The sequence below is a fragment of the Brassica napus genome, chromosome C9 (genome assembly GCF_020379485.1).
Source record: "Brassica napus cultivar Da-Ae chromosome C9, Da-Ae, whole genome shotgun sequence".
NCBI lineage: Eukaryota > Viridiplantae > Streptophyta > Magnoliopsida > Brassicales > Brassicaceae > Brassica > Brassica napus.
Window position 1 is genome coordinate 50,601,964 of NC_063452.1, and position 12,584 is coordinate 50,614,547.

General features: G+C 35.7%; 1 pseudogene; it reads left to right on the plus strand.

Moving 5' to 3' along the window:
* The first annotated feature begins 9,438 nt into the window (after positions 1 to 9,438).
* On the plus strand, positions 9,439 to 11,024 carry LOC106417735 (annotated as a pseudogene).
* The last annotated feature ends 1,560 nt before the right edge of the window (positions 11,025 to 12,584 follow it).

Genomic DNA, 12,584 nt, shown 5'->3' on the forward strand with positions numbered 1-12,584 from the left:
TTTTCACCATCTTTTTCAAATGGAACATATACCGCTCATACAGATACATCCATCTATACTGCACAGGACCACCAAGTTCCAATTCTCTTGCCAGGTGAATAACAAGATGCTCCATAACATCAAAAAATGAGGGAGGAAATATCTTCTCAAGGTTGCACTGAATCACGGCTATGTTAGTCTTCAAATTTTCAATACCTTCAAGAGTCACTGATCTCGTGCATAAGTCGCGGAAGAAACCACTTATCCCTGCAATTGCTTCATGAACATTTCGTGGTAATAGTTCCTTGAAGGCGAACGGAAGGAGGCGCTGCATCATTACATGGCAATCGTGGCTTTTCAAGCCAGTAAACCTTCCTTCCTTTCTGTCGATACAGTTACGCAAATTTGATGCGTAACCGTCTGGAAATTCCACATCGTTTGAAATCCAATCAAAGAACGCATCTTTTCCCTCTGCATCAAGTCGGTATATGGGAAAAGGAGCCCTACCATTCTCATCAACATGAAGTTCTGAACGAGCACATATATCGACTAAATCCAGTCTTGACTTCAAATTATCCTTTGTTTTACCTTGAACATTAAGGATCGTGTTCATGAGATTGTCAAAAAAGTTCTTCTCAATATGCATGACATCTAAATTATGCCTTAGCAGATGATCCTCCCAGTATGGCAGATCCCAGAAAATACTTTTTTTGTGCCAGTTATGTAGTTCTCCAACAGCATCTACCGGAAAACGCTCATGTCCACCGACGTCTGGCGTCCTTTCTGCACCAAAATCTCTTAGTTGTATCTTCAAATCTTTCCCACAAATTTCCGGAGGTGGACTGTCAAACACCCTCTTGTTCTTCGTAAACAAATTTCTACTCCTACGATATGGATGATCAGGTGGTAGGAATCTCCTGTGACAGTCAAACCAACACGTTTTCCTTCCGTGTTTTAGTTGGAAAGCATCAGTGTTATCTTGACAATATGGACATGATAGCCTTCCATGCGTTGTCCATCCAGACAACATACCATATGCTGGAAAATCACTTATTGTCCACATTAGTACTGCCCGCATTTGAAAGTTTTCTTTACACGAAACATCGTATGTTTCAGCACCTTGAGCCCATAGTTGTTGCAACTCATATATTAGTGGCTGAAGAAACACATCAAGTGATCTCTTAGGATGCTCTGGTCCGGGAACGAGAATCGAGAGAAACAAAAACTCTCGTCGCAAGCACAAGTTTGGGGGTAGGTTGTATGGTGTAAGAATGACGGGCCATAGAGAATACTGTCTTCCACTCTTGCCAAACGGACTGAAACCATCAGTACATAATCCAAGGTAGACATTTCTTCTCTCATACGCAAAGTCGGGATACTTTGATTGGAAATGCTTCCACGCTTTTGCATCTGAAGGATGTCTGATCTCACCATCTGTTGAGTGCTCCGCATGCCATCTCATTGGTTGCGCTGTGCGTTCAGACAGATACAACCTCTGCAACCTTTCCGTCAAAGGTAAATACCACATCCTTTTATATGGCACTGGAACTCTTCCACTCGTATCTTTATAACGAGGCTTTCCACAAAATTTGCATGTAACCCGCTGTTCATCCGCCCTCCAATAAATCATGCAGTTGTCGCTGCATACATCTATTACCTGATACGATAAACCAAGACCAGCTACGAGTTTCTGAACCTCGTAGTATGAACCAGGAGCTACATTATCCTCGGGTAGAATACCTTTTACAAAATCAGCAATCGCATCCACACAGTCTTCAGCCAAATTATAATATGTTTTAATGCCCATCAATCTTGTAGCAGATGATAAAGCTGAATGACCATCTCTGCAACCTTCGTACAATGGTTGCTTTCCAGCATCCAACATATCATAAAATCTCCTAGCTTCTGCATTGGGTAAATCTTCCCCTCTAAAATGATCATTTACCATCTGCTCAGTACCTACACCATAATCTACATCTGTTCTAATTGGTTCTTCTAATCTAACCGCTGGCTGAGGTTCGCTAGTACTACCATGTTCATAATCAGTTTCCCCATGATGATACCAAATTTTGTAACTTCGTGTAAACCCACTCAAATATAGATGAGTCCAAACATCCCACTCTTTAATAACCTTTCTATTTTTACAATTAGAGCAAGGACATCTTAACATACCTGTTTTTTCTTCCGGTTGTCGGTGAACTAACCCCATGAATTCGGTTATACCTCGTTGGTATTCTTCCGTAAGCAATCTCGTGTTCGGATCCAAATGAGGTCGATCGATCCAAGAACGAAAATAATTTGAAGAAGACATATTTTTTATGAATCAAATTCGTGTGTAAATAGAGTAAGAGGGAGGATGAAGATATGGAGTGAATGAAGAGGAAGAGGACTGCTTGTATTTATAGTTTAAATCCTGCCGACAGACCGAGGAAATTCCGACGGAATTCCGACGGAAAAGGCTAGTTCATCGGAATATTCCTCGGAATTTTGTAAAATCCCCCAACGGCTCTCCAACGGCTATAATATTTCCTCGAAATTCATCGTTTTTTCCGAGGAACCCATTTTCCCTCGGAATATTCCGACGGATAGATATTTCCTCGGAATTCCGTCGGTATATTCCGAGGAAATTCCGAGGAAACCCAATTTTGTGCTTCCTCGGAATTTCCTCGGAAATTCCTCGGGATATTCCGAGGATTTCATTTTCCGTCGGAATATCCGTCAGAATACCGCTGTTTTCTTGTAGTGAACCATTGTAACCTGACATACAAATTCTATCTTAAACAATTTCTTATCACTCAAGCTCTCACTTTGATAGTTCCCTGATACACCCTCATGTGGTTTACTAAAGAAATTCCTAAATGTTCATTTGTTATTTGGATGGCTATGCTGTTCAGACTTGCGGCTAAGGATCTGTACTGTATGTGTATAATTGAGTACTGGCTTTTAGCCTTTTAGGGTAAACCCCTCTAATAATATTTTACAATTATAAATATAAAACTTGGGTCTTTTACGTAAAACCCTCTTATAATATTGTACAATTATATATATGAAACTTAAATCTTTTGTTTCATGTTGACCAAAAAAATAATATAAAAAAAATATATATATATATATATAACCCAACATTTATTGCATACAATTTGAGAACTATATATAAATAGGAAGAATAGTAACTATGTTTATCTATAAGACTATAATAAAATTCAAATAATATATAATTGAATAAAATTTAAGTGTTTACACCCAATGAAATTTTCAAAACTGCAAATGCAAGTTGATATCATTTCATTTTCAGCACTCCTGGTCATTCAACATCAATACAAAAACACAATACAAACAATTACTTGTCTTTTATTTTAGGAGGAATAAGAAAGTAAGTATTGTTAAGATTTGAGAGAAGATTTGTGAGAATATGTTGTATATTTCTTATTGCTTACACCACTATATATAGTGGTTCATATAAGGTGGAGTCAAAGGGAGAATTAATTACAAAGATACTCTACATAATGACATGGTCAAACTCATAAAGACTAAGGTTGAATGAGTCTTCCATGTGGCTGGATGTAAACCCCCCAATGGACTCTAGTCTTGAACTTGTATGGTCTAGGTTATGGACCATCCACTTCATGATTCATAACACTCCCCCTTGGATGCCATAACCATATAGGGTTTGTAACATGCTAATGTTGCCTCATTAAAACCTCTCCCGGAAAACCCAAAACCCAATGTGGTAAAAAGGAAAACCAGAGAAAGGAAAAAGAGTACAACACACATTACTCCCCCTGATTTGGACATCACTGAATGTCCTTGAGTCTACGCGTGCCAATCTTGTTGCGTGAACTTCCTGAATGTACAAGAGGGCAATGATTTGGTGAAGAGGTCGGCTGAGTTTTCACTAGACCGGATCTGAAGGACGTTGACCTCTCTAGCTTTCTGCAACTCATGGGTAAAGAAGAACTTGGGTAGAATATGTTTGGTTCGTTCACCTTTGATATACCCGTCTTTGAGTTGAGCAATGCAAGCTGCATTATCTTCATATATGATGGTCGGACCCGTTGGGTCGCATATGGACGCATAATGTGGTCATATACCTTTTGTTCAAAGATGAACATCGATCTTATAGCTTATCTTTATGATAGCTTATTCATTCATACCACAGTTTGGTTGGTTCATGCTGAGAATTCGACCAACCATAAGTATTACCAAAATTTGGCTAATTTGTGGTGATGGTCTATAACCTTTTCTAAGGTTTAATGAATAACCATTTAACCTATCTTAGGCTGGTTAGTATAAAACACAAGGAATTTAAAATTCCTCTATGGACTGATTTATTGTTCTTATAGAACTCTTCACTTGCTTACATGTAGTAATTTAATTCAGTCCATGAACAACTTTAGGAAAATGCTGTTCAAGAGAACTTCTTTTCTCATCTTTTGATTTTGAGCTCAATACCGTTTGGTAAACCTTTTGGTACCAATAATATTATCATCATCATCCAGTGAGTCATATATAGCATACTACATCTTTTGAATTTCTTCCAGACATCATATGTAGTGAAATATGTAGTAGTATCCACCACATTGGATTATATAGACCTTTCCCGGTTTGTCTCACGATTTATCCTTCTTTCAGGATTTATATATTCACTGGGCATCATATGGCGTTTACATATTTATGGCCAATACAATACGCCTTTTATATATCACTTTAAACCCCACGTTTCTTTCATTATTCATTATGAGTACTCTTGTGTGGGTTTATGATCCTCGATACATATCTTTGTATTCATGTGCTACATACTTGCGCATTTTCTATGAATGTATGTGTCGACACACTATATATATATATATATATATATATATATATATATATATATATAGTTCCTTTTAGTTCCAGACATGGTATAAATCAATTTGAGATTTCATTATCTAGGACCTTAATAACCTTATAACTTGGCGTCCCAAGCTATATGGTATGGTACCTAGTTTTTCAGCTGGCCAGCCTTATATCTCAATGTCTGGAATGGTTTCTTTTAATAAAACTCGGATTTTATCTCATGCACCTTTTTTTCTTTCCGAGGTTCCTTAGAATTTATGGAACTTTATTTGGAACATTTATTTGGTCTATCTTATATAGACTTTGTAGCAACTTGGTTGTGTCTTTAAGACATCAAAACCGTGTGGTACTAAGCTGGGATGACAGTCATTCTTTCTCTCGGGTCAATGTGTCTGGTATTTTATTTTGCTATCATTGTAGCATATGGACGTCTATAAATTATTTTCTAGTCCGACGATCTTTGCCAAGACATTGATGGTTGATACCAGATGGTAAGTACCATTCTATATCATTCTTTATACCAGCTTATTACTTTTCTCCTTTCATTGTTGGATATTCGGATTCATAAACCTTATGTAATCCTTGTTTCTTGGCCTATAATTAGATCACCCATTCTGGCTCAAGGTTTCTTTTAAACTTATGGAGAAAGTATATTCATAATATATATCCAACATATATTCCCAATCCTTTTTATGAGATTCTAAGATCACATGATCTTAGATGGCACATATATTTGTGGTGGATTCTTTCATAATATCTTAAAATGATATATGTCTGGACTCATGAACCGTATCAGTCTGAGGTGGGAATATCTATGATCACTTATATGGCCTGATATAATTACTATGGCCTGATGCAGGTTCATTCTTTTATAACTCATGGTGTCCCCAAGCATATGGACTTTTAGAATTTGAACCTTATAGGTAATGGTCTTTATATCAAATTCAACCAATATGTAATATGGTTGTGGACCATGTTTCACGGATTTTAGTATGGTCATGTATCATGGGATTTGTCCTCACTCCCCCCTCATGAACATACTCTAATTCGTGGTGCTTGGGACAATAAATTCCTTTGTGCATAGATATATTGCACACACGTGAGATCTTATGGGATAACATTTGTGCCCTTTTAAATATTTGCATCATAATCCGAATGGCTAAGTATGGTAATGCCATCTAAGTGATAAATTTCGTGGGTTAATCAAACATGATTGCCCTGGCTATTTGCCTAATATCATATTGATCACTAGATCAATAGAGAATGTAGTCTCGACCACTTAGGCGATTTTAATTTAGGTACTCTTATTCCCTTTTGTCCATTGTTGGAAACCATTTTTTCTTCTTAATTCAATGGACCTTATAGGGTGAATATAATGCCATTTAGGCAAAGCCTTGGTCGAGCTTCTTTTCCTTTCTTTCAAGGAATGTCCAGTTGAGTTCAAGGTATTTTATAACTGAGCCTGGATGGCAGAGCATGTCGTGCCATTTGTCAAGGCTTCTTTGAACTCTTTGGAAAAGTGAGTTGGGGTATTAATCCTCAATCATATTTATCTTGGCACAATAAAGGCATATAGATATAGTTTCTTATCAAACAACAGTTTGAATAAGATAATGATCATGAACTCAAAGCAATTCATTTTATTAATGAAGTCGTGTATAAAGCAAAGTATCAAAGCAATTCATGAAACATAAACTCAGGAAACATGAAAATGAGAATGTCAAAAGACAATTATATAATATGGCCTTCACAATGCATGTGTTGCCATATGGCGCTCAACTTCAGCTTCATCAGCTATAGGAGGCCTCATCTCATTATTCTTTAGCTCAATGTATCTTTTCTGAAGCTTGTCAAATCTGTTGATGGTATCTTTGATTTTCTGCTTTCTTTGTTCAGAAGCCAAAAGATATGACAAAAGGTCATTATAAGTGGTGAACTTCTTAGCCGTGTGTAACAACAGCACATCCTTTGGATGGAATGTGGAGTAGGTCTTGTATAGTAAAGAATAATGTGTTATCCTTTCACCACATAGTTCAAGACTATAAGCAATATCCATCAGAGCTGAATTATATTTGTCCACAGATTCAAAATCCTGGAATCTGAGGATCTCCCATTCATGGTTGGCCTTTTGCCACGATACCGGTTTGAACCTTTTCCTTAACTGTAACCAAAGGTCACAAGGATCCTCAACATGGAGATACAGGTCTCTTAGTTCCTCAGTGAGATGATAACGAATAATCGTTATAGCTCTATGCCTTTCACTGTCAATGATATCATTGTACTCATTGATGCATTGTCCGAGTCCTCTGGATCTCAGGGCAACAAGAGTATTCTTTACCCATTCTAGGTAATTATCTCCAGAGAGATTTAGGGCAGAGTAATCTGAGGGTTCAAATCTCGACATCTGAATATTTAACGAGTAATTCAAGCACTCAGAATTCTATATAAGCAATAGAATAAATCAATGTGTATGATTTCAATAAAGCTTTCCTTCAAATCATATAATATATTTGCTTAAGCAATCTTAGTATGAGAATGATCAATTGATCATTGCATCTAGTAATCCTTTTAATTATAATTCAAATTGGATTGATTATATATATAGGGTATTAAGCCCTTTAGAATTTGAATAAGGATCAATCATCATTTTATTAAATGAGATCAAGCAAGATGGATGAAATCAAGCAAATGCATGGATCAAGAAATAACTGAATGCATGTTCAGAACTAAGCATTGGACTTAAAAAATCTATATGTGATTCCTAATGCATGAGGATATTTGGTTTTCAAAGATCATAAAGCAAAAACCGATTCCTTCCCCCTTTTACAGGGTAAACCAAGACAAGAAAATTTTATAATTTTCAGGATATGTCTAGAACAAATTCAATTAGATTTTCAATCAATCGGTTTCAAAGCTGGTTTATGTTTTCAATTAAACAAACATGCTTAACTTTAAAAATAACCGATTTAATCTAATTAGATGCAAGCAATATGAACCAATTTAGATTTTATTTTAAATGCCCCATGATTAGAATGATCTATTATATGTATGCATGCTCAGTTTTAATAAAACTATATGACAAGCGGATGCATGGAAATGATCAGTTCATGATATGTGTATGATCTAACAATTTACTAATCCATGTTTGATCTAATAGATGCTATCAGGTATGTATATATGATCAGTATATAATTCAATTATCACAAAATCAGTTTTCAAGGTTGGTTTTTAGATCAAGATAAATTTATATCATTTGTTCAAACTATAATGAACCGATTTCAAGGCCGGTTTAGATTTAGATAAATTTTGACAAACAACTATGTGATCAAATGATTTCAACTTAGTATTTATTTTAGCCTATGTCATAACTATTTAAATCAAGACTATAGGTTATAATATTTTGATAAATACTACCTAGTTAAAGATATGCATTTAAAACAATCATAAAAGTTTTAAATTTTGATCAGTTACAATATAAAACATCAATGGTCAAAGATATGCATTGATTAGGATTTAAGTTTTGATATCTTTGGGTTTGACTAAAATATTATGGCTGAAAAGATTGTGGCCGGAAATGGTCATGGCCGGAAAAAAAGCATGGCCGGATTTGGATTTAGGGGTTCAGCCGATTATTGCTTAGAGTTTAGGGGATTGATAAAAATCAAGCAAAAAGGATTTAGGGAATTGATATGTATAATGGCCATCAAGATACATATCCGGTTATAAAACAAACAAGGGGATTTGAGATTTTGATGTGGATAAGGGCCGATTTGGATCGGTAAGCACATCGAATGGGATTAAGATTTTGATGGCCAGCTTATTCATCCGGCTATACAGCCGGTAATACGGCCAAACAAAGATTATGGGTTTCAGTCCTTTAGTCAATCCGGATTTAAGGCCGGATCAAAATAGGAGAAAGGGGAACCGATTTTAAGGCTTGCTAGCTAAAAGGGGTTTATGATTTTCTCTAATATCTTTTATAATTTCAAATAGTTCTTAGAAACAAGATTCATATAAATCTTAGATTATTAATAAGTTTTATAAGTTTTTAGAGATTCTTAGATCTTTAGAGATTCAAATAATTTTAGAATCAAGAGTCATATAGATCTTAGATTCAAGATTAATATTTGTGATAATTTTAGATCTATATATTTTTATAAGTTTTATGATTCAAATAGATCTAATAATCAGGATTCAGATATGTGGTGTTCTTAGATTTTATGGATAGATTAGTTTACCTTTTATAAAACACCAAATTGATCTGAATGGACCACCGTGAGAGAGAGCTGATCCGCGGATGAGCTGGTTGAGAGAGAGGTGGAGGAGCTGGTTGAGAGAGAGGTGGAGGAGCTGGCCGGAAAACCGTGAGAGCGATAGACTTGGCCGGCGGAGCAAGGCTGAGGGCCGGAAGAGATGGCCGGAAAAGAGATGATCGCCGGCGGATGGGATTGCTCAGGTGGAGAGAGTCTCGTGCTGATAACGTGTTAAGATTTGAGAGAATATTTGTGAGAATGTGTTGTATATTTCTTATTGCTTACACCACTATATATAGTGGTTCATACAAGGTGGAGTCAAAGTGAGAATTGATTACAAAGATACTCTACATAATGACATGGTCAAACTCATAAAAACTAAGGTTGAATAGGTCTTCCATGTGGCTGGATGTAAACCCCAAATGAACTCTAGTCTTGAACTTGTATGGTCTAGGTTATGGACCATCCAGTTCATGATTACGAGTATAAAACTAATACTAATTTTTGGTCCTCTGAAACATAATCATCTGTAGAAGTATAAAAGATGTAAAAAAAACTTAGCGTACATTAATTTCTCTCTTCTTTTTCCCTCAAAATGTTGCGTTAAAGGCCCAAGACTTGGTTCTTTTGTGCCTAAGTATTACAAGGAACCTAACTTGTGAACCTAAACTGCTTTCAAAGAGAAGTTTCTCTATCTATATCTCACACACACACACACAAAAAACTATCTTTCTCTTTCAGTGGTAACTTCTGCTCACCATTAAGGCAAGTTTATATATTGTGCTCCTCTAACAATATCAATTTCTGCTACAAATATCTCTTATTTCCACAAGTTTTTTACACATTTAGGTTTTCCTCAAACTTTGAAAAAAGGGTAACCGAATCTGCACTTTCACACAACATACCCATTTCTTTTTTTTTTCATGTGATGTGAGAATTTTGGGTGAGAATAAGATGAAGACTATAAGTGGTTTAGGGATAGGGTTGAGTTTGGTGTGTGTGTTTCTTCTATTAGCACTTGTTGCAGAGGTCTATTACCTTCTGAGATGGAAGAAGAAGATCATCAGCCAAGAAAGCGAAGAAGAGAAAGAAGAAGAGCAACAACAGGTTGGGTACGCTAAGGAACTTATCCAGCTCTTCTGCTTCAAAAAGCCTGAGGCCAACAATGGCGGAAGAGAAGTGGAAATCTCGAGGAATCAAGATTTAGAACTAGGGTTTGAAGCAGAGCTAATGAAGCTTCATAACCACAGGCTTCTCTTCACAATCATCGAAGAGACAAAAGCAGATTTGGAATCTGATGATGGGAAATCAAGACTAGGCTCAAGGTCAAGAACAAGGAGCCTGAGTGATCTTCCGCTTGGAGTAAATGATTGTACTACCCCTGGCTTCACTCCATTGGCTTCTCTTGCTACACTAACCTCATCTCCCTTGGAGTCTTACTCGCACCATGGATTCAATCCTCTGTTTGAGTCAGATGGTGAGCTTGAGTTTAACAAGTTTTTCAGGTCGTCTTCTTCTTCATCTCCTCCGCCTAAGTTCAAGTTCTTGAGGGATGCTGAAGAGAAGCTGAGGAGGAGATTGATGGAAGAAGACAAAAGCAGAGAGTAAAAGTCGGCTGTAACAGAGGGTTCGTTTCTGAAGTTCATGAATCCTGCGATGATGAACAGAGAGGAGAAACAGAGTAGTGAAGAATCTGATGAGACGGTGTCGTTTTGTCCTTCTTCTTCATGTACAAATCTTAGAACGTTAGACCAGAGGTCCACACTGGTTGTTTAGTAGTTAGACCTCTCTTGTTCTACTCCTTAATTTTATTTTATTTTGGTTGAAAACTTTATAAGAATTTCAATTTTAATTGTGTGAATTATTTTTTCTTTCTCTCATTCTTATTCTTTGGGAATGATTTCTTATGTATGTATTAATCTGAAAAAAAAATTGCAGATGCTTGTTGTAATTTCCTTTGAGAACAAAAATTAAGCAAGAAAATTGGCTATGAAATTTTGTAATCTGTATAAAGCTTTTGGAAAATAACTTAAAATAAGTGTATTAGGTTTGAGTTAAAATTTTAAATCTTTCCGGCGGCCACAAGTTTGAATTTTTCAGCCTCCTTAAGTTTTTATATATTACTAAGTCCTATCAAAATATTACTATTTCAAGTAAACGATAAAAAGTGCAATGTTCTTTTCTTTCATATAAATTGTGTAAATGCTATCAAGCCCGCAAATTACGGCACAATATAACATCATGCATAAAGTTTTTTCACACACTTGTGATATATTTTAAAGGGAGGCAAACTGACACACTTGTGATTAGTACTTAATGATGCTAAGTGCCATAAAAACATATCGCTGTAGACTTGTAGTATGTGTTTAGGCTAATTAAATGAATTACAAACTTATAAGAAAAACTACCTTTTGTGTTGTCTGAACTAGAAAAATTCATGGCATGACGCGATCTATCGCCGAAAGGTTTGATTTAGTTTAACTTGCCTTTTCCACACTTTTCCTTCAGGAATATACCTAAATACAGGTGTGTTTGATTCCATTTGGAAGCAACCAAAATATAAGATAAAGAGTCTCTTAATTGAACTATGTGATGTTACTGTATACAACATCATTATCAAGTCGTACAGGAAAAAAATACAAAAATTAAATTTATAGAAAAATCGAAATTGAAAGACTATATCTTTAGCATGAGAAAAGGTTAAATCAATATCACAGTCTGAAACTGTAATAATTTTCATTTAAAGTGATTGTTTATACCAAAAAGTGATATTGGACCACGTAACTACTGATCAAAGTGTTATTTGAATTAGGCAATGCGGCAAAGATACTACAAAGTATAAATGTAAACCATATGTATAAAACAGAATATTGATATATACTAGTGCGTTGATATGTAACGACAATGTAGTAGTCTACACTAACCATGCTGTCCATACGTATATATGTACGTATTTGATGACGAATGTGAACATGGCGGCACGTGAAAGAACCGAACTCAAAGAGACGGGAAAAGGGAAGGGGTCCAAGAACACACGTCAACATCCTGTGGCCTACTTTTATTGTTAATTTCGGAATTCGCTTTGGACACTGGAGCCCAACTCTACTACAATTTCATAATTAAATATGATTTGTTAATTAATCCTTGAATAATTTATAGCATGTGATTTGTTCTCTTGATATAATTATGAGACTGTTGTCAACCAGAAAAATAAATCATTATAACATCATGTATTATAACATCTTCTAATGTTCTGTCATAATAAAGAAAAAACTATATAGGCAGACAAACGACAACAAAGAATGCAAAGATGCCAATTTCAAGTTTCGAAATTTAAAATACAACCAATACCAGATCAAAACCATTCATTGCAGGATGATGCCTAATCACCGTCGACACTTGGAGACAAAATTTCAACACATCATAAATTAAAATAATCATCCAATTTTCAAACAATCAAGACTATATAATTGCAGATTTCAGTTAAAATTCGAATTTAAATACTGTAATCTCATA